Source organism: Triturus cristatus, chromosome 4_1 (genome assembly GCF_964204655.1).
Source record: "Triturus cristatus chromosome 4_1, aTriCri1.1, whole genome shotgun sequence".
Lineage (NCBI taxonomy): Eukaryota > Metazoa > Chordata > Amphibia > Caudata > Salamandridae > Triturus > Triturus cristatus.
In genome coordinates, this window is record NC_140585.1 from 145922428 (window position 1) to 145943708 (window position 21281).

The 21281-nt window shown below is 55.1% G+C and overlaps 10 non-coding genes across 10 annotated transcripts; all 10 read left to right on the forward strand.

Moving 5' to 3' along the window:
- The first annotated feature begins 471 nt into the window (after positions 1–471).
- TRNAE-CUC (transfer RNA glutamic acid (anticodon CUC)) lies at positions 472–543 on the forward strand. Its single transcript has one exon. It is a non-coding gene; the product is annotated as a tRNA-Glu (tRNA).
- Positions 544–2241: 1698 nt separating this feature from the next.
- On the forward strand, positions 2242–2313 carry TRNAD-GUC (transfer RNA aspartic acid (anticodon GUC)). The gene has a single exon. It is a non-coding gene; the product is annotated as a tRNA-Asp (tRNA).
- Positions 2314–5073: 2760 nt separating this feature from the next.
- Positions 5074–5145, forward strand: TRNAE-CUC (transfer RNA glutamic acid (anticodon CUC)). Its single transcript has one exon. It is a non-coding gene; the product is annotated as a tRNA-Glu (tRNA).
- A 1698-nt stretch (positions 5146–6843) lies between these two features.
- On the forward strand, positions 6844–6915 carry TRNAD-GUC (transfer RNA aspartic acid (anticodon GUC)). Its single transcript has one exon. It is a non-coding gene; the product is annotated as a tRNA-Asp (tRNA).
- A 2760-nt stretch (positions 6916–9675) lies between these two features.
- TRNAE-CUC (transfer RNA glutamic acid (anticodon CUC)) lies at positions 9676–9747 on the forward strand. Its single transcript has one exon. It is a non-coding gene; the product is annotated as a tRNA-Glu (tRNA).
- A 1698-nt stretch (positions 9748–11445) lies between these two features.
- On the forward strand, positions 11446–11517 carry TRNAD-GUC (transfer RNA aspartic acid (anticodon GUC)). The gene has a single exon. It is a non-coding gene; the product is annotated as a tRNA-Asp (tRNA).
- Positions 11518–14277: 2760 nt separating this feature from the next.
- Positions 14278–14349, forward strand: TRNAE-CUC (transfer RNA glutamic acid (anticodon CUC)). Its single transcript has one exon. It is a non-coding gene; the product is annotated as a tRNA-Glu (tRNA).
- A 1698-nt stretch (positions 14350–16047) lies between these two features.
- Positions 16048–16119, forward strand: TRNAD-GUC (transfer RNA aspartic acid (anticodon GUC)). Its single transcript has one exon. It is a non-coding gene; the product is annotated as a tRNA-Asp (tRNA).
- Positions 16120–18879: 2760 nt separating this feature from the next.
- TRNAE-CUC (transfer RNA glutamic acid (anticodon CUC)) lies at positions 18880–18951 on the forward strand. The gene has a single exon. It is a non-coding gene; the product is annotated as a tRNA-Glu (tRNA).
- A 1701-nt stretch (positions 18952–20652) lies between these two features.
- On the forward strand, positions 20653–20724 carry TRNAD-GUC (transfer RNA aspartic acid (anticodon GUC)). The gene has a single exon. It is a non-coding gene; the product is annotated as a tRNA-Asp (tRNA).
- The last annotated feature ends 557 nt before the right edge of the window (positions 20725–21281 follow it).

Sequence of the window (21281 nt, forward strand, 5' to 3'; positions counted from 1 at the left end):
GAAGAGGTGCTGACCTCCAGCTGGTGCCCTGAGAAGAGGCGCTGACCTCCCGCTGGTGCCCTGAGAAGAGGCGCTGACCTCCCGCTGGTGCCCTGAGAAGAGGAGCTGACCTAGAACAGTGACTGGTATTTTTCTGGATGGTTAATTGGTTCTTGCTGTTTTTGCTCTCCAGTTAGTTGTGTGTTATGAAGGTCCCATGCGTCTTCCAGGGATGGAAACTGTCCCGAGATCTGAGTCTATTTAACGTTCAGTAGATTGCTTTGTTGGGGGTGTGCCTGAAAGCAGTGTTTTTTTTGTGTGTCCCATGATGTTTTCCAAAGTGTAGTAAAGACAAGCTTGCCAGTGTTAGGTTGATGTGTGTGTGTTTTCCTGCTTACTTTAGTTGATGCACAAAACCCTGTGACAGCAGCACAGGCGGCCTCACCCTGGTGGTATGTCTTGGAGCAGGTGCTGCTCCAGAGCACCCAGTGCTCCCTGGTGGTCTAGTGGTTAGGATTCGGCGCTCTCACCGCCGCGGCCCGGGTTCGATTCCCGGTCAGGGAAGGGACTCTTTTTTTCTCCCCACGGTATACTTCTAGTTTTTTTTCATCCTATCTAAACACATTTTTTAAGGTTTTACATCGCAAATCTTTTATTACATACATTTCTTCTTTACTTGACCTGCCACCTGCTAATAACAACGTCACCTTTCAGGCACACAGACAAAACACTGATAGAAAACTGAATGCTGGTCATCAAAGCTTGTTCTTCACAAAGGATGGGTTACCGCTTGGAAGAAGCACTGGCAAATCCAGGAGGCCTGTTTCTAGGGGTCTCCAGCTCTATGAAGAATCCAGTTTCAAGACAACATTGAAAGGGAGAGATTCGCTTCTGGAGCTTGCTACACTATAGCTTCGGAGATGGCAGCTTGCCAAATTGTTGACAGGCTCGAGCCAATTGTCAGAATGCCAGTATTCTGCGACCCACCTAGTTTGATGGATATCTGCTGGTTGGGTGGAAGGAAGCAAAGAGGAGGTGGGGGCTTATAGTATTAACGTGAAGCCAGATAGGGAGATGGGGAAGAGCAGCATTGGAGGGGGAGAGCAACACGGGCGGGCGGGATACTGCTCACCAAGCCCGGATTTACGCAGGATGGGCGGAGTCCCTCAGTCTCTCTGTCCAGCGGGGGCTCTCTCTTTACCCGTATGGCCAGTCCGGCCCTGGTGCCGTCATGTCTCCCAAAGGGCGTCTCTAGCCTGTCACTCTGGAGTCTGTATCCTCCGGGTGAGGTCTCCTATTCTTCTAGCTAGGGGCTGGAGAGAAGGGAGGTGGTTGGTCTGGGGCGCCAGTCATAGTCGCCCTTGAGAGGCGTTTCTAAGGTAGTTTGTAAGTGTGTCTGGACAGGTTGCTCTAAGGTGCGCAAAGTGATGTCTTAGCATTTGAAAGAAGCATTGAGAAAGGCAGGTGGCCTGTTTGTTTTCCTTTGCTGGCTTTGTGCAGGGAAGGAAAGTCTCCATTGTAGGGTTTGGCGCTTTATGAAGGCCTTGAGCTGCTGTTTAGAGACAGAGTGCTGCCTAGGCGGCTGGGCACGCTGCTCACACCTCATGCCATATAGCGCCTTGTCATCCCTACATCACCGAGCCTTCGATAGCTCAGTTGGTAGAGCGGAGGACTGTAGTGGGGAAGCTGATATCCTTAGGTCGCTGGTTCAAATCCGGCTCGAAGGAATTTTGCAAAGTCTTCACTTTTTTCCTCTGCTTCACAATTCAAAGCGCCTCTTTCTCAGACACTCGCACACCTGGGCTTTTCCTGCCTCCTCTCTTCTCCTTTACAAGCCAGCTTTCTCCTTTGGCGCAGGCGGGCGGGTGGGCGGGTGGGAGGGAGCGTCTCCCTCCCCACTCCCTGTGTGCAGCCCCCGCTGCAATCCTCCAGCATCAGAGAGAGCCAGGGGCCCCTGGGCTGAAGATCCAGGCCGGGGCCGTCAGAAGCAGCCGTGGGAGCTGGTTGCTGTGACTCTGGCATCAGGTGATGCTGCTGAGAGCGCTGCTGAGAGTGTCTGCTAGGAGGTGAGAAGGATCTTGTGAGGCAGGAGTGTGTTTGTGTGTGTATTGTGTGAGGGAGTGTGTGTGTGTTTATTGAGCCTGTGGGCCCCTGTGTTGGTGTGAAGGAGTTGATAAATGGCACAAATTCGTAGCATATGAGGATGGACAGGAGGGTTTTCAGCCACATAAGGAGCGGCTCAGCGAGACCAGGTGCAGCTGTTCCTCGTTAGTATAGTGGTCAGTATCCCCGCCTGTCACGCGGGAGACCGGGGTTCAATTCCCCGACGGGGAGGATTCCATCGCATTTTTTAAAGCATGACAACTCTACCTTTATTTAGAATTTCATCTAGAATGTGGCGCTTTCCACTCATGACATCATCTGATTTACTAATGCGGTCTCATAACTTTTACGATCAATCACGGGCAATTTTTAAGTGAGACACTTTTTGCGAAGGATGTCTGCCTTTTCGTTTTAAGCTTCTGTGTACTTAATTGAAAAAAGAAACGTGCACGAAGCCTTGTTATTTACATCAAAATCAAAGGACTACATGATCAATCATATGCGTTGAAGCCTGTTGTTTTTTCAAGAGACATAAATGAAATGATGGATCGCGCTCTGAATGAGGAATTATTTTTTATGACGTTGAAGCGTTTTATTTATCTTTGTTTCGGTCTAATGTTTTAGGGCCTACAGGCACATTGTGAAAGTGAAAGTTCCCCTGGCCTGCACGTGCACTCCCCACCATCCTCGTCAGAGATCTTATATTGCCTAGGTCCAGCATGAGTACCAAATTCCTTTCAGGCTATTGCAGTGTATTCTGCTACTTGTAGTTTCTAACACTCTAAACTGAGGGCGAGGGGAGCCAGCATCCAAAGCAACACCCTGGTCTGGGTGAAGCGCTCATGCTCAGATCTGGGCTTACTTGAGAGCTTTGACGAGGCCTTGGACGAGCTGCAGGCATCCCCCAGAAGGTCTGCTGCCCTCCTACAGGGATCCCTGAGAAGAGGAGCAGACCCCCGCTGGTGCCCTGAGAAGAGGCACTGACCCCCCGCTGGTGCCCTGAGTAGAGGCGCTGACACCCCGCTGGTGCCCTGAGGAGAGGCACTACCCTCCCTCTGGTGCCCTGAGAGGAGGAGCTGACCCCCGCTGGTGCCCTGAGAAGAGGCACTGACACCCCGCTGGTGCCCTGAGGAGAGGCACTGCCCTCCCTCTGGTGCCCTGAGAGGAGGAGCTGACCCCCGCTGGTGCCCTGAGAAGAGGCGCTTACCTCCTGCTGGTGCCCTGAGTAGAGGCGCTGACCTCCCGCTGGTGCCATGAGAAAAGGGACTGCCCTCCTTCAGGGGTACCTGAGAAGAGGTGCTGATTCCCCGCTAGTGCCCTGAGAAGTGGCGCTGACCTCCAGCTGGTGCCCTGAGAAGAGGCGCTGCCCTCCTGCAAGGGCCCCTGAGAAGAGGCGCTGACCTTCAGCTGGTGCCATGAGAATAGGCGCTGCCCTCCTGCAAGGGCCCCTGAGAAGAGTCGCTGACCCCCCCCGCTAGTGCCCTGAGAAGAGGCGCTGACCTCCAGCTGGTGCCCTGAGAAGAGGCGCTGACCTCCAGCTGGTGCCCTGAGAAGAGGCGCTGCCCTCCTGCAAAGGCCCCTGAGAAGAGGCGCTGACCTCCAGCTGGTGCCCTGAGAAGAGGCGCTGCCCTCCTGCAAGGGCCCCTGAGAAGAGGCGCTGACCCCCCCGCTAGTGCCCTGAGAAGAGGTGCTGACCTCCAGCTGGTGCCCTGAGAAGAGGTGCTGACCTCCCGCTGGTGCCCTGAGAAGAGGTGCTGACCTCCCGCTGGTGCCCTGAGAAGAGGCGCTGACCTCCTGCTGGTGTCCTGAGAAGAGGCACTGACCCCCCGCTGGTGCCCTGAGTAGAGGTGCTGACACCCCGCTGGGGCCCTGAGAAGAGGCACTGACCCCCCCCCCGCTGGTGCTCTGAGGAGAGGCACTGCCCTCCCTCTGGTGCTCTGAGAGGAGGAGCTGACCCCCGCTGGTGCCCTGAGAAGAGGCGCTTACCTCCTGCTGGTGCCCTGAGTAGAGGCGCTGACCTCCCGCTGGTGCCATGAGAAAAGGGACTGCCCTCCTTCAGGGGTACCTGAGAAGAGGTGCTGATCCCCGCTAGTGCCCTGAGAAGAGGCGCTGACCTCCAGCTGGTGCCCTGAGAAGAGGCGCTGACCTCCCGCTGGTGCCCTGAGAAGAGGCGCTGACCTCCAGCTGGTGCCCTGAGAAGAGGCGCTGCCCTCCTGCAAGGGCCCCTGAGAAGAGGCGCTGACCCCCCGCTAGTGCCCTGAGAAGAGGCACTGACCTCCAGCTGGTGCCCTGAGAAGAGGCGCTGCCCTCCTGCAAAGGCCCCTGAGAAGAGGCGCTGACCCCCCCGCTAGTGCCCTGAGAAGAGGCGCTGACCTCCAGCTGGTGCCCTGAGAAGAGGCGCTGACCTCCCGCTGGTGCCCTGAGAAGAGGCGCTGACCTCCAGCTGGTGCCCTGAGAAGAGGCGCTGCCCTCCTGCAAGGGCCCCTGAGAAGAGGCGCTGACCCCCCGCTAGTGCCCTGAGAAGAGGTGCTGACCTCCAGCTGGTGCCCTGAGAAGAGGCGCTGACCTCCCGCTGGTGCCCTGAGAAGAGGCGCTGACCTCCCGCTGGTGCCCTGAGAAGAGGAGCTGACCTAGAACAGTGACTGGTATTTTTCTGGATGGTTAATTGGTTCTTGCTGTTTTTGCTCTCCAGTTAGTTGTGTGTTATGAAGGTCCCATGCGTCTTCCAGGGATGGAAACTGTCCCGAGATCTGAGTCTATTTAACGTTCAGTAGATTGCTTTGTTGGGGGTGTGCCTGAAAGCAGTGTTTTTTTTGTGTGTCCCATGATGTTTTCCAAAGTGTAGTAAAGACAAGCTTGCCAGTGTTAGGTTGATGTGTGTGTGTGTTCCTGCTTACTTTAGTTGATGCACAAAACCCTGTGACAGCAGCACAGGCGGCCTCACCCTGGTGGTATGTCTTGGAGCAGGTGCTGCTCCAGAGCACCCAGTGCTCCCTGGTGGTCTAGTGGTTAGGATTCGGCGCTCTCACCGCCGCGGCCCGGGTTCGATTCCCGGTCAGGGAAGGGACTCTTTTTTTCTCCCCACGGTATACTTCTAGTTTTTTTTCATCCTATCTAAACACATTTTTTAAGGTTCTACATCGCAAATCTTTTATTACATACATTTCTTCTTTACTTGACCTGCCACCTGCTAATAACAACGTCACCTTTCAGGCACACAGACAAAACACTGATAGAAAACTGAATGCTGGTCATCAAAGCTTGTTCTTCACAAAGGATGGGTTACCGCTTGGAAGAAGCACTGGCAAATCCAGGAGGCCTGTTTCTAGGGGTCTCCAGCTCTATGAAGAATCCAGTTTCAAGACAACATTGAAAGGGAGAGATTCGCTTCTGGAGCTTGCTACACTATAGCTTCGGAGATGGCAGCTTGCCAAATTGTTGACAGGCTCGAGCCAATTGTCAGAATGCCAGTATTCTGCGACCCACCTAGTTTGATGGATATCTGCTGGTTGGGTGGAAGGAAGCAAAGAGGAGGTGGGGGCTTATAGTATTAACGTGAAGCCAGATAGGGAGATGGGGAAGAGCAGCATTGGAGGGGGAGAGCAACACGGGCGGGCGGGATACTGCTCACCAAGCCCGGATTTACGCAGGATGGGCGGAGTCCCTCAGTCTCTCTGTCCAGCGGGGGCTCTCTCTTTACCCGTATGGCCAGTCCGGCCCTGGTGCCGTCATGTCTCCCAAAGGGCGTCTCTAGCCTGTCACTCTGGAGTCTGTATCCTCCGGGTGAGGTCTCCTATTCTTCTAGCTAGGGGCTGGAGAGAAGGGAGGTGGTTGGTCTGGGGCGCCAGTCATAGTCGCCCTTGAGAGGCGTTTCTAAGGTAGTTTGTAAGTGTGTCTGGACAGGTTGCTCTAAGGTGCGCAAAGTGATGTCTTAGCATTTGAAAGAAGCATTGAGAAAGGCAGGTGGCCTGTTTGTTTTCCTTTGCTGGCTTTGTGCAGGGAAGGAAAGTCTCCATTGTAGGGTTTGGCGCTTTATGAAGGCCTTGAGCTGCTGTTTAGAGACAGAGTGCTGCCTAGGCGGCTGGGCACGCTGCTCACACCTCATGCCATATAGCGCCTTGTCATCCCTACATCACCGAGCCTTCGATAGCTCAGTTGGTAGAGCGGAGGACTGTAGTGGGGAAGCTGATATCCTTAGGTCGCTGGTTCAAATCCGGCTCGAAGGAATTTTGCAAAGTCTTCACTTTTTTCCTCTGCTTCACAATTCAAAGCGCCTCTTTCTCAGACACTCGCACACCTGGGCTTTTCCTGCCTCCTCTCTTCTCCTTTACAAGCCAGCTTTCTCCTTTGGCGCAGGCGGGCGGGTGGGCGGGTGGGAGGGAGCGTCTCCCTCCCCACTCCCTGTGTGCAGCCCCCGCTGCAATCCTCCAGCATCAGAGAGAGCCAGGGGCCCCTGGGCTGAAGATCCAGGCCGGGGCCGTCAGAAGCAGCCGTGGGAGCTGGTTGCTGTGACTCTGGCATCAGGTGATGCTGCTGAGAGCGCTGCTGAGAGTGTCTGCTAGGAGGTGAGAAGGATCTTGTGAGGCAGGAGTGTGTTTGTGTGTGTATTGTGTGAGGGAGTGTGTGTGTGTTTATTGAGCCTGTGGGCCCCTGTGTTGGTGTGAAGGAGTTGATAAATGGCACAAATTCGTAGCATATGAGGATGGACAGGAGGGTTTTCAGCCACATAAGGAGCGGCTCAGCGAGACCAGGTGCAGCTGTTCCTCGTTAGTATAGTGGTCAGTATCCCCGCCTGTCACGCGGGAGACCGGGGTTCAATTCCCCGACGGGGAGGATTCCATCGCATTTTTTAAAGCATGACAACTCTACCTTTATTTAGAATTTCATCTAGAATGTGGCGCTTTCCACTCATGACATCATCTGATTTACTAATGCGGTCTCATAACTTTTACGATCAATCACGGGCAATTTTTAAGTGAGACACTTTTTGCGAAGGATGTCTGCCTTTTCGTTTTAAGCTTCTGTGTACTTAATTGAAAAAAGAAACGTGCACGAAGCCTTGTTATTTACATCAAAATCAAAGGACTACATGATCAATCATATGCGTTGAAGCCTGTTGTTTTTTCAAGAGACATAAATGAAATGATGGATCGCGCTCTGAATGAGGAATTATTTTTTATGACGTTGAAGCGTTTTATTTATCTTTGTTTCGGTCTAATGTTTTAGGGCCTACAGGCACATTGTGAAAGTGAAAGTTCCCCTGGCCTGCACGTGCACTCCCCACCATCCTCGTCAGAGATCTTATATTGCCTAGGTCCAGCATGAGTACCAAATTCCTTTCAGGCTATTGCAGTGTATTCTGCTACTTGTAGTTTCTAACACTCTAAACTGAGGGCGAGGGGAGCCAGCATCCAAAGCAACACCCTGGTCTGGGTGAAGCGCTCATGCTCAGATCTGGGCTTACTTGAGAGCTTTGACGAGGCCTTGGACGAGCTGCAGGCATCCCCCAGAAGGTCTGCTGCCCTCCTACAGGGGTCCCTGAGAAGAGGAGCAGACCCCCGCTGGTGCCCTGAGAAGAGGCACTGACCCCCCGCTGGTGCCCTGAGTAGAGGCGCTGACACCCCGCTGGTGCCCTGAGGAGAGGCACTACCCTCCCTCTGGTGCCCTGAGAGGAGGAGCTGACCCCCGCTGGTGCCCTGAGAAGAGGCACTGACACCCCGCTGGTGCCCTGAGGAGAGGCACTGCCCTCCCTCTGGTGCCCTGAGAGGAGGAGCTGACCCCCGCTGGTGCCCTGAGAAGAGGCGCTTACCTCCTGCTGGTGCCCTGAGTAGAGGCACTGACCTCCCGCTGGTGCCATGAGAAAAGGGACTGCCCTCCTTCAGGGGTACCTGAGAAGAGGTGCTGATTCCCCGCTAGTGCCCTGAGAAGTGGCGCTGACCTCCAGCTGGTGCCCTGAGAAGAGGCGCTGCCCTCCTGCAAGGGCCCCTGAGAAGAGGCGCTGACCTTCAGCTGGTGCCATGAGAATAGGCGCTGCCCTCCTGCAAGGGCCCCTGAGAAGAGTCGCTGACCCCCCCCGCTAGTGCCCTGAGAAGAGGCGCTGACCTCCAGCTGGTGCCCTGAGAAGAGGCGCTGACCTCCAGCTGGTGCCCTGAGAAGAGGCGCTGCCCTCCTGCAAAGGCCCCTGAGAAGAGGCGCTGACCTCCAGCTGGTGCCCTGAGAAGAGGCGCTGCCCTCCTGCAAGGGCCCCTGAGAAGAGGCGCTGACCCCCCCGCTAGTGCCCTGAGAAGAGGTGCTGACCTCCAGCTGGTGCCCTGAGAAGAGGTGCTGACCTCCCGCTGGTGCCCTGAGAAGAGGTGCTGACCTCCCGCTGGTGCCCTGAGAAGAGGCGCTGACCTCCTGCTGGTGTCCTGAGAAGAGGCACTGACCCCCCGCTGGTGCCCTGAGTAGAGGTGCTGACACCCCGCTGGGGCCCTGAGAAGAGGCACTGACCCCCCCCCCGCTGGTGCTCTGAGGAGAGGCACTGCCCTCCCTCTGGTGCTCTGAGAGGAGGAGCTGACCCCCGCTGGTGCCCTGAGAAGAGGCGCTTACCTCCTGCTGGTGCCCTGAGTAGAGGCGCTGACCTCCCGCTGGTGCCATGAGAAAAGGGACTGCCCTCCTTCAGGGGTACCTGAGAAGAGGTGCTGATCCCCGCTAGTGCCCTGAGAAGAGGCGCTGACCTCCAGCTGGTGCCCTGAGAAGAGGCGCTGACCTCCCGCTGGTGCCCTGAGAAGAGGCGCTGACCTCCAGCTGGTGCCCTGAGAAGAGGCGCTGCCCTCCTGCAAGGGCCCCTGAGAAGAGGCGCTGACCCCCCGCTAGTGCCCTGAGAAGAGGCACTGACCTCCAGCTGGTGCCCTGAGAAGAGGCGCTGCCCTCCTGCAAAGGCCCCTGAGAAGAGGCGCTGACCCCCCCGCTAGTGCCCTGAGAAGAGGCGCTGACCTCCAGCTGGTGCCCTGAGAAGAGGCGCTGACCTCCCGCTGGTGCCCTGAGAAGAGGCGCTGACCTCCAGCTGGTGCCCTGAGAAGAGGCGCTGCCCTCCTGCAAGGGCCCCTGAGAAGAGGCGCTGACCCCCCGCTAGTGCCCTGAGAAGAGGTGCTGACCTCCAGCTGGTGCCCTGAGAAGAGGCGCTGACCTCCCGCTGGTGCCCTGAGAAGAGGCGCTGACCTCCCGCTGGTGCCCTGAGAAGAGGAGCTGACCTAGAACAGTGACTGGTATTTTTCTGGATGGTTAATTGGTTCTTGCTGTTTTTGCTCTCCAGTTAGTTGTGTGTTATGAAGGTCCCATGCGTCTTCCAGGGATGGAAACTGTCCCGAGATCTGAGTCTATTTAACGTTCAGTAGATTGCTTTGTTGGGGGTGTGCCTGAAAGCAGTGTTTTTTTTGTGTGTCCCATGATGTTTTCCAAAGTGTAGTAAAGACAAGCTTGCCAGTGTTAGGTTGATGTGTGTGTGTGTTCCTGCTTACTTTAGTTGATGCACAAAACCCTGTGACAGCAGCACAGGCGGCCTCACCCTGGTGGTATGTCTTGGAGCAGGTGCTGCTCCAGAGCACCCAGTGCTCCCTGGTGGTCTAGTGGTTAGGATTCGGCGCTCTCACCGCCGCGGCCCGGGTTCGATTCCCGGTCAGGGAAGGGACTCTTTTTTTCTCCCCACGGTATACTTCTAGTTTTTTTTCATCCTATCTAAACACATTTTTTAAGGTTCTACATCGCAAATCTTTTATTACATACATTTCTTCTTTACTTGACCTGCCACCTGCTAATAACAACGTCACCTTTCAGGCACACAGACAAAACACTGATAGAAAACTGAATGCTGGTCATCAAAGCTTGTTCTTCACAAAGGATGGGTTACCGCTTGGAAGAAGCACTGGCAAATCCAGGAGGCCTGTTTCTAGGGGTCTCCAGCTCTATGAAGAATCCAGTTTCAAGACAACATTGAAAGGGAGAGATTCGCTTCTGGAGCTTGCTACACTATAGCTTCGGAGATGGCAGCTTGCCAAATTGTTGACAGGCTCGAGCCAATTGTCAGAATGCCAGTATTCTGCGACCCACCTAGTTTGATGGATATCTGCTGGTTGGGTGGAAGGAAGCAAAGAGGAGGTGGGGGCTTATAGTATTAACGTGAAGCCAGATAGGGAGATGGGGAAGAGCAGCATTGGAGGGGGAGAGCAACACGGGCGGGCGGGATACTGCTCACCAAGCCCGGATTTACGCAGGATGGGCGGAGTCCCTCAGTCTCTCTGTCCAGCGGGGGCTCTCTCTTTACCCGTATGGCCAGTCCGGCCCTGGTGCCGTCATGTCTCCCAAAGGGCGTCTCTAGCCTGTCACTCTGGAGTCTGTATCCTCCGGGTGAGGTCTCCTATTCTTCTAGCTAGGGGCTGGAGAGAAGGGAGGTGGTTGGTCTGGGGCGCCAGTCATAGTCGCCCTTGAGAGGCGTTTCTAAGGTAGTTTGTAAGTGTGTCTGGACAGGTTGCTCTAAGGTGCGCAAAGTGATGTCTTAGCATTTGAAAGAAGCATTGAGAAAGGCAGGTGGCCTGTTTGTTTTCCTTTGCTGGCTTTGTGCAGGGAAGGAAAGTCTCCATTGTAGGGTTTGGCGCTTTATGAAGGCCTTGAGCTGCTGTTTAGAGACAGAGTGCTGCCTAGGCGGCTGGGCACGCTGCTCACACCTCATGCCATATAGCGCCTTGTCATCCCTACATCACCGAGCCTTCGATAGCTCAGTTGGTAGAGCGGAGGACTGTAGTGGGGAAGCTGATATCCTTAGGTCGCTGGTTCAAATCCGGCTCGAAGGAATTTTGCAAAGTCTTCACTTTTTTCCTCTGCTTCACAATTCAAAGCGCCTCTTTCTCAGACACTCGCACACCTGGGCTTTTCCTGCCTCCTCTCTTCTCCTTTACAAGCCAGCTTTCTCCTTTGGCGCAGGCGGGCGGGTGGGCGGGTGGGAGGGAGCGTCTCCCTCCCCACTCCCTGTGTGCAGCCCCCGCTGCAATCCTCCAGCATCAGAGAGAGCCAGGGGCCCCTGGGCTGAAGATCCAGGCCGGGGCCGTCAGAAGCAGCCGTGGGAGCTGGTTGCTGTGACTCTGGCATCAGGTGATGCTGCTGAGAGCGCTGCTGAGAGTGTCTGCTAGGAGGTGAGAAGGATCTTGTGAGGCAGGAGTGTGTTTGTGTGTGTATTGTGTGAGGGAGTGTGTGTGTGTTTATTGAGCCTGTGGGCCCCTGTGTTGGTGTGAAGGAGTTGATAAATGGCACAAATTCGTAGCATATGAGGATGGACAGGAGGGTTTTCAGCCACATAAGGAGCGGCTCAGCGAGACCAGGTGCAGCTGTTCCTCGTTAGTATAGTGGTCAGTATCCCCGCCTGTCACGCGGGAGACCGGGGTTCAATTCCCCGACGGGGAGGATTCCATCGCATTTTTTAAAGCATGACAACTCTACCTTTATTTAGAATTTCATCTAGAATGTGGCGCTTTCCACTCATGACATCATCTGATTTACTAATGCGGTCTCATAACTTTTACGATCAATCACGGGCAATTTTTAAGTGAGACACTTTTTGCGAAGGATGTCTGCCTTTTCGTTTTAAGCTTCTGTGTACTTAATTGAAAAAAGAAACGTGCACGAAGCCTTGTTATTTACATCAAAATCAAAGGACTACATGATCAATCATATGCGTTGAAGCCTGTTGTTTTTTCAAGAGACATAAATGAAATGATGGATCGCGCTCTGAATGAGGAATTATTTTTTATGACGTTGAAGCGTTTTATTTATCTTTGTTTCGGTCTAATGTTTTAGGGCCTACAGGCACATTGTGAAAGTGAAAGTTCCCCTGGCCTGCACGTGCACTCCCCACCATCCTCGTCAGAGATCTTATATTGCCTAGGTCCAGCATGAGTACCAAATTCCTTTCAGGCTATTGCAGTGTATTCTGCTACTTGTAGTTTCTAACACTCTAAACTGAGGGCGAGGGGAGCCAGCATCCAAAGCAACACCCTGGTCTGGGTGAAGCGCTCATGCTCAGATCTGGGCTTACTTGAGAGCTTTGACGAGGCCTTGGACGAGCTGCAGGCATCCCCCAGAAGGTCTGCTGCCCTCCTACAGGGGTCCCTGAGAAGAGGAGCAGACTCCCGCTGGTGCCCTGAGAAGAGGCACTGACCCCCCGCTGGTGCCCTGAGTAGAGGCGCTGACACCCCGCTGGTGCCCTGAGGAGAGGCACTACCCTCCCTCTGGTGCCCTGAGAGGAGGAGCTGACCCCCGCTGGTGCCCTGAGAAGAGGCACTGACACCCCGCTGGTGCCCTGAGGAGAGGCACTGCCCTCCCTCTGGTGCCCTGAGAGGAGGAGCTGACCCCCGCTGGTGCCCTGAGAAGAGGCGCTTACCTCCTGCTGGTGCCCTGAGTAGAGGCGCTGACCTCCCGCTGGTGCCATGAGAAAAGGGACTGCCCTCCTTCAGGGGTACCTGAGAAGAGGTGCTGATTCCCCGCTAGTGCCCTGAGAAGTGGCGCTGACCTCCAGCTGGTGCCCTGAGAAGAGGCGCTGCCCTCCTGCAAGGGCCCCTGAGAAGAGGCGCTGACCTTCAGCTGGTGCCATGAGAATAGGCGCTGCCCTCCTGCAAGGGCCCCTGAGAAGAGTCGCTGACCCCCCCCACTAGTGCCCTGAGAAGAGGCGCTGACCTCCAGCTGGTGCCCTGAGAAGAGGCGCTGACCTCCAGCTGGTGCCCTGAGAAGAGGCGCTGCCCTCCTGCAAAGGCCCCTGAGAAGAGGCGCTGACCTCCAGCTGGTGCCCTGAGAAGAGGCGCTGCCCTCCTGCAAGGGCCCCTGAGAAGAGGCGCTGACCCCCCCGCTAGTGCCCTGAGAAGAGGTGCTGACCTCCAGCTGGTGCCCTGAGAAGAGGTGCTGACCTCCCGCTGGTGCCCTGAGAAGAGGTGCTGACCTCCCGCTGGTGCCCTGAGAAGAGGCGCTGACCTCCTGCTGGTGTCCTGAGAAGAGGCACTGACCCCCCGCTGGTGCCCTGAGTAGAGGTGCTGACACCCCGCTGGGGCCCTGAGAAGAGGCACTGACCCCCCCCCCGCTGGTGCTCTGAGGAGAGGCACTGCCCTCCCTCTGGTGCTCTGAGAGGAGGAGCTGACCCCCGCTGGTGCCCTGAGAAGAGGCGCTTACCTCCTGCTGGTGCCCTGAGTAGAGGCGCTGACCTCCCGCTGGTGCCATGAGAAAAGGGACTGCCCTCCTTCAGGGGTACCTGAGAAGAGGTGCTGATCCCCGCTAGTGCCCTGAGAAGAGGCGCTGACCTCCAGCTGGTGCCCTGAGAAGAGGCGCTGACCTCCCGCTGGTGCCCTGAGAAGAGGCGCTGACCTCCAGCTGGTGCCCTGAGAAGAGGCGCTGCCCTCCTGCAAGGGCCCCTGAGAAGAGGCGCTGACCCCCCGCTAGTGCCCTGAGAAGAGGCACTGACCTCCAGCTGGTGCCCTGAGAAGAGGCGCTGCCCTCCTGCAAAGGCCCCTGAGAAGAGGCGCTGACCCCCCCGCTAGTGCCCTGAGAAGAGGCGCTGACCTCCAGCTGGTGCCCTGAGAAGAGGCGCTGACCTCCCGCTGGTGCCCTGAGAAGAGGCGCTGACCTCCAGCTGGTGCCCTGAGAAGAGGCGCTGCCCTCCTGCAAGGGCCCCTGAGAAGAGGCGCTGACCCCCCGCTAGTGCCCTGAGAAGAGGTGCTGACCTCCAGCTGGTGCCCTGAGAAGAGGCGCTGACCTCCCGCTGGTGCCCTGAGAAGAGGCGCTGACCTCCCGCTGGTGCCCTGAGAAGAGGAGCTGACCTAGAACAGTGACTGGTATTTTTCTGGATGGTTAATTGGTTCTTGCTGTTTTTGCTCTCCAGTTAGTTGTGTGTTATGAAGGTCCCATGCGTCTTCCAGGGATGGAAACTGTCCCGAGATCTGAGTCTATTTAACGTTCAGTAGATTGCTTTGTTGGGGGTGTGCCTGAAAGCAGTGTTTTTTTTGTGTGTCCCATGATGTTTTCCAAAGTGTAGTAAAGACAAGCTTGCCAGTGTTAGGTTGATGTGTGTGTGTGTTCCTGCTTACTTTAGTTGATGCACAAAACCCTGTGACAGCAGCACAGGCGGCCTCACCCTGGTGGTATGTCTTGGAGCAGGTGCTGCTCCAGAGCACCCAGTGCTCCCTGGTGGTCTAGTGGTTAGGATTCGGCGCTCTCACCGCCGCGGCCCGGGTTCGATTCCCGGTCAGGGAAGGGACTCTTTTTTTCTCCCCACGGTATACTTCTAGTTTTTTTTCATCCTATCTAAACACATTTTTTAAGGTTCTACATCGCAAATCTTTTATTACATACATTTCTTCTTTACTTGACCTGCCACCTGCTAATAACAACGTCACCTTTCAGGCACACAGACAAAACACTGATAGAAAACTGAATGCTGGTCATCAAAGCTTGTTCTTCACAAAGGATGGGTTACCGCTTGGAAGAAGCACTGGCAAATCCAGGAGGCCTGTTTCTAGGGGTCTCCAGCTCTATGAAGAATCCAGTTTCAAGACAACATTGAAAGGGAGAGATTCGCTTCTGGAGCTTGCTACACTATAGCTTCGGAGATGGCAGCTTGCCAAATTGTTGACAGGCTCGAGCCAATTGTCAGAATGCCAGTATTCTGCGACCCACCTAGTTTGATGGATATCTGCTGGTTGGGTGGAAGGAAGCAAAGAGGAGGTGGGGGCTTATAGTATTAACGTGAAGCCAGATAGGGAGATGGGGAAGAGCAGCATTGGAGGGGGAGAGCAACACGGGCGGGCGGGATACTGCTCACCAAGCCCGGATTTACGCAGGATGGGCGGAGTCCCTCAGTCTCTCTGTCCAGCGGGGGCTCTCTCTTTACCCGTATGGCCAGTCCGGCCCTGGTGCCGTCATGTCTCCCAAAGGGCGTCTCTAGCCTGTCACTCTGGAGTCTGTATCCTCCGGGTGAGGTCTCCTATTCTTCTAGCTAGGGGCTGGAGAGAAGGGAGGTGGTTGGTCTGGGGCGCCAGTCATAGTCGCCCTTGAGAGGCGTTTCTAAGGTAGTTTGTAAGTGTGTCTGGACAGGTTGCTCTAAGGTGCGCAAAGTGATGTCTTAGCATTTGAAAGAAGCATTGAGAAAGGCAGGTGGCCTGTTTGTTTTCCTTTGCTGGCTTTGTGCAGGGAAGGAAAGTCTCCATTGTAGGGTTTGGCGCTTTATGAAGGCCTTGAGCTGCTGTTTAGAGACAGAGTGCTGCCTAGGCGGCTGGGCACGCTGCTCACACCTCATGCCATATAGCGCCTTGTCATCCCTACATCACCGAGCCTTCGATAGCTCAGTTGGTAGAGCGGAGGACTGTAGTGGGGAAGCTGATATCCTTAGGTCGCTGGTTCAAATCCGGCTCGAAGGAATTTTGCAAAGTCTTCACTTTTTTCCTCTGCTTCACAATTCAAAGCGCCTCTTTCTCAGACACTCGCACACCTGGGCTTTTCCTGCCTCCTCTCTTCTCCTTTACAAGCCAGCTTTCTCCTTTGGCGCAGGCGGGCGGGTGGGCGGGTGGGAGGGAGCGTCTCCCTCCCCACTCCCTGTGTGCAGCCCCCGCTGCAATCCTCCAGCATCAGAGAGAGCCAGGGGCCCCTGGGCTGAAGATCCAGGCCGGGGCCGTCAGAAGCAGCCGTGGGAGCTGGTTGCTGTGACTCTGGCATCAGGTGATGCTGCTGAGAGCGCTGCTGAGAGTGTCTGCTAGGAGGTGAGAAGGATCTTGTGAGGCAGGAGTGTGTTTGTGTGTGTATTGTGTGAGGGAGTGTGTGTGTGTTTATTGAGCCTGTGGGCCCCTGTGTTGGTGTGAAGGAGTTGATAAATGGCACAAATTCGTAGCATATGAGGATGGACAGGAGGGTTTTCAGCCACATAAGGAGCGGCTCAGCGAGACCAGGTGCAGCTGTTCCTCGTTAGTATAGTGGTCAGTATCCCCGCCTGTCACGCGGGAGACCGGGGTTCAATTCCCCGACGGGGAGGATTCCATCGCATTTTTTAAAGCATGACAACTCTACCTTTATTTAGAATTTCATCTAGAATGTGGCGCTTTCCACTCATGACATCATCTGATTTACTAATGCGGTCTCATAACTTTTACGATCAATCACGGGCAATTTTTAAGTGAGACACTTTTTGCGAAGGATGTCTGCCTTTTCGTTTTAAGCTTCTGTGTACTTAATTGAAAAAAGAAACGTGCACGAAGCCTTGTTATTTACATCAAAATCAAAGGACTACATGATCAATCATATGCGTTGAAGCCTGTTGTTTTTTCAAGAGACATAAATGAAATGATGGATCGCGCTCTGAATGAGGAATTATTTTTTATGACGTTGAAGCGTTTTATTTATCTTTGTTTCGGTCTAATGTTTTAGGGCCTACAGGCACATTGTGAAAGTGAAAGTTCCCCTGGCCTGCACGTGCACTCCCCACCATCCTCGTCAGAGATCTTATATTGCCTAGGTCCAGCATGAGTACCAAATTCCTTTCAGGCTATTGCAGTGTATTCTGCTACTTGTAGTTTCTAACACTCTAAACTGAGGGCGAGGGGAGCCAGCATCCAAAGCAACACCCTGGTCTGGGTGAAGCGCTCATGCTCAGATCTGGGCTTACTTGAGAGCTTTGACGAGGCCTTGGACGAGCTGCAGGCATCCCCCAGAAGGTCTGCTGCCCTCCTACAGGGGTCCCTGAGAAGAGGAGCAGACCCCCGCTGGTGCCCTGAGAAGAGGCACTGACCCCCCGCTGGTGCCCTGAGTAGAGGCGCTGACACCCCGCTGGTGCCCTGAGGAGAGGCACTACCCTCCCTCTGGTGCCCTGAGAGGAGGAGCTGACCCCCGCTGGTGCCCTGAGAAGAGGCACTGACACCCCGCTGGTGCCCTGAGGAGAGGCACTGCCCTCCCTCTGGTGCCCTGAGAGGAGGAGCTGACCCCCGCTGGTGCCCTGAGAAGAGGCGCTTACCTCCTGCTGGTGCCCTGAGTAGAGGCGCTGACCTCCCGCTGGTGCCATGAGAAAAGGGACTGCCCTCCTTCAGGGGTACCTGAGAAGAGGTGCTGATTCCCCGCTAGTGCCCTGAGAAGTGGCGCTGACCTCCAGCTGGTGCCCTGAGAAGAGGCGCTGCCCTCCTGCAAGGGCCCCTGAGAAGAGGCGCTGACCTTCAGCTGGTGCCATGAGAATAGGCGCTGCCCTCCTGCAAGGGCCCCTGAGAAGAGTCGCTGACCCCCCCCGCTAGTGCCCTGAGAAGAGGCGCTGACCTCCAGCTGGTGCCCTGAGAAGAGGCGCTGACCTCCAGCTGGTGCCCTGAGAAGAGGCGCTGCCCTCCTGCAAAGGCCCCTGAGAAGAGGCGCTGACCTCCAGCTGGTGCCCTGAGAAGAGGCGCTGCCCTCCTGCAAGGGCCCCTGAGAAGAGGCGCTGACCCCCCCGCTAGTGCCCTGAGAAGAGGTGCTGACCTCCAGCTGGTGCCCTGAGAAGAGGTGCTGACCTCCCGCTGGTGCCCTGAGAAGAGGTGCTGACCTCCCGCTGGTGCCCTGAGAAGAGGCGCTGACCTCCTGCTGGTGTCCTGAGAAGAGGCACTGACCCCCCGCTGGTGCCCTGAGTAGAGGTGCTGACACCCCGCTGGGGCCCTGAGAAGAGGCACTGACCCCCCCCCCGCTGGTGCTCTGAGGAGAGGCACTGCCCTCCCTCTGGTGCTCTGAGAGGAGGAGCTGACCCCCGCTGGTGCCCTGAGAAGAGGCGCTTACCTCCTGCTGGTGCCCTGAGTAGAGGCGCTGACCTCCCGCTGGTGCCATGAGAAAAGGGACTGCCCTCCTTCAGGGGTACCTGAGAAGAGGTGCTGATCCCCGCTAGTGCCCTGAGAAGAGGCGCTGACCTCCAGCTGGTGCCCTGAGAAGAGGCGCTGACCTCCCGCTGGTGCCCTGAGAAGAGGCGCTGACCTCCAGCTGGTGCCCTGAGAAGAGGCGCTGCCCTCCTGCAAGGGCCCCTGAGAAGAGGCGCTGACCCCCCGCTAGTGCCCTGAGAAGAGGCACTGACCTCCAGCTGGTGCCCTGAGAAGAGGCGCTGCCCTCCTGCAAAGGCCCCTGAGAAGAGGCGCTGACCCCCCCGCTAGTGCCCTGAGAAGAGGCGCTGACCTCCAGCTGGTGCCCTGAGAAGAGGCGCTGACCTCCCGCTGGTGCCCTGAGAAGAGGCGCTGACCTCCAGCTGGTGCCCTGAGAAGAGGCGCTGCCCTCCTGCAAGGGCCCCTGAGAAGAGGCGCTGACCCCCCGCTAGTGCCCTGAGAAGAGGTGCTGACCTCCAGCTGGTGCCCTGAGAAGAGGCGCTGACCTCCCGCTGGTGCCCTGAGAAGAGGCGCTGACCTCCCGCTGGTGCCCTGAGAAGAGGAGCTGACCTAGAACAGTGACTGGTATTTTTCTGGATGGTTAATTGGTTCTTGCTGTTTTTGCTCTCCAGTTAGTTGTGTGTTATGAAGGTCCCATGCGTCTTCCAGGGATGGAAACTGTCCCGAGATCTGAGTCTATTTAACGTTCAGTAGATTGCTTTGTTGGGGGTGTGCCTGAAAGCAGTGTTTTTTTTGTGTGTCCCATGATGTTTTCCAAAGTGTAGTAAAGACTAGCTTGCCAGTGTTAGGTTGATGTGTGTGTGTTTTCCTGCTTACTTTAGTTGATGCACAAAACCCTGTGACAGCAGCACAGGCGGCCTCACCCTGGTGGTATGTCTTGGAGCAGGTGCTGCTCCAGAGCACCCAGTGCTCCCTGGTGGTCTAGTGGTTAGGATTCGGCGCTCTCACCGCCGCGGCCCGGGTTCGATTCCCGGTCAGGGAAGGGACTCTTTTTTTCTCCCCACGGTATACTTCTAGTTTTTTTTCATCCTATCTAAACACATTTTTTAAGGTTTTACATCGCAAATCTTTTATTACATACATTTCTTCTTTACTTGACCTGCCACCTGCTAATAACAACGTCACCTTTCAGGCACACAGACAAAACACTGATAGAAAACTGAATGCTGGTCATCAAAGCTTGTTCTTCACAAAGGATGGGTTACCGCTTGGAAGAAGCACTGGCAAATCCAGGAGGCCTGTTTCTAGGGGTCTCCAGCTCTATGAAGAATCCAGTTTCAAGACAACATTGAAAGGGAGAGATTCGCTTCTGGAGCTTGCTACACTATAGCTTCGGAGATGGCAGCTTGCCAAATTGTTGACAGGCTCGAGCCAATTGTCAGAATGCCAGTATTCTGCGACCCACCTAGTTTGATGGATATCTGCTGGTTGGGTGGAAGGAAGCAAAGAGGAGGTGGGGGCTTATAGTATTAACGTGAAGCCAGATAGGGAGATGGGGAAGAGCAGCATTGGAGGGGGAGAGCAACACGGGCGGGCGGGATACTGCTCACCAAGCCCGGATTTACGCAGGATGGGCGGAGTCCCTCAGTCTCTCTGTCCAGCGGGGGCTCTCTCTTTACCCGTATGGCCAGTCCGGCCCTGGTGCCGTCATGTCTCCCAAAGGGCGTCTCTAGCCCGTCACTCTGGAGTCTGTATCCTCCGGGTGAGGTCTCCTATTCTTCTAGCTAGGGGCTGGAGAGAAGGGAGGTGGTTGGTCTGGGGCGCCAGTCATAGTCGCCCTTGAGAGGCGTTTCTAAGGTAGTTTGTAAGTGTGTCTGGACAGGTTGCTCTAAGGTGCGCAAAGTGATGTCTTAGCATTTGAAAGAAGCATTGAGAAAGGCAGGTGGCCTGTTTTTTTTTTGCCTTTGCTGGCTTTGTGCAGGGAAGGAAAGTCTCCATTGTAGGGTTTGGCGCTTTATGAAGGCCTTGTGCTGCTGTTTAGACACAGAGTGCTGCCTAGGCGGCTGGGCACGCTGCTCACACCTCATGCCATATAGCGCCTTGTCATCCCTACATCACCGAGCCTTCGATAGCTCAGTTGGTAGAGCGGAGGACTGTAGTGGGGAAGCTGATATCCTTAGGTCGCTGGTTCAAATCCGGCTCGAAGGAATTTTGCAAAGTCTTCACTTTTTTCCTCTGCTTCACAATTCAAAGCGCCTCTTTCTCAGACACTCGCACACCTGGGCTTTTCCTGCCTCCTCTCTTCTCCTTTACAAGCCAGCTTTCTCCTTTGGCGCAGGCGGGCGGGTGGGCGGGTGGGAGGGAGCGTCTCCCTCCCCACTCCCTGTGTGCAGCCCCCGCTGCAATCCTCCAGCATCAGAGAGAGCCAGGGGCCCCTGGGCTGAAGATCCAGGCCGGGGCCGTCAGAAGCAGCCGTGGGAGCTGGTTGCTGTGACTCTGGCATCAGGTGATGCTGCTGAGAGCGCTGCTGAGAGTGTCTGCTAGGAGGTGAGAAGGATCTTGTGAGGCAGGAGTGTGTTTGTGTGTGTATTGTGTGAGGGAGTGTGTGTGTGTTTATTGAGCCTGTGGGCCCCTGTGTTGGTGTGAAGGAGTTGATAAATGGCACAAATTCATAGCATATGAGGATGGACAGGCGGGTTTTCAGCCACATAAGGAGCGGCTCAGCGAGACCAGGTGCAGCTGTTCCTCGTTAGTATAGTGGTCAGTATCCCCGCCTGTCACGCGGGAGACCGGGGTTCAATTCCCCGACGGGGAGGATTCCATCGCATTTTTTAAAGCATGACAACTCTACCTTTATTTAGAATTTCATCTAGAATGTGGCGCTTTCCACTCATGACATCATCTGATTTACTAATGCGGTCTCATAACTTTTACGATCAATCACGGGCAATTTTTAAGTGGGACACTTTTTGCGAAGGATGTCTGCCTTTTCGTTTTAACCTTCTGTGTACTTAATTGAAAAAAGAAACGTGCACGAAGCCTTGTTATTTACATCAAAATCAAATGACTACATGATCAATCATATGCGTTGAAGCCTGTTGTTTTTTCAAGAGACATAAATGAAATGATGGATCGCGCTCTGAATGAGGAATTATTTTTTATGACGTTGAAGCGTTTTATTTATCTTTGTTTCGGTCTAATGTTTTAGGGCTTACAGGCACATTGTGAAAGTGAAAGTTCCACTGGCCTGCACGTGCACTCCCCACCATCCTCGTCAGAGATCTTATATTGCCTAGGTCCAGCATGAGTACCAAATTCCTTTCAGGCTATTGCAGTGTATTCTGCTACTTGTAGTTTCTAACACTCTAAACT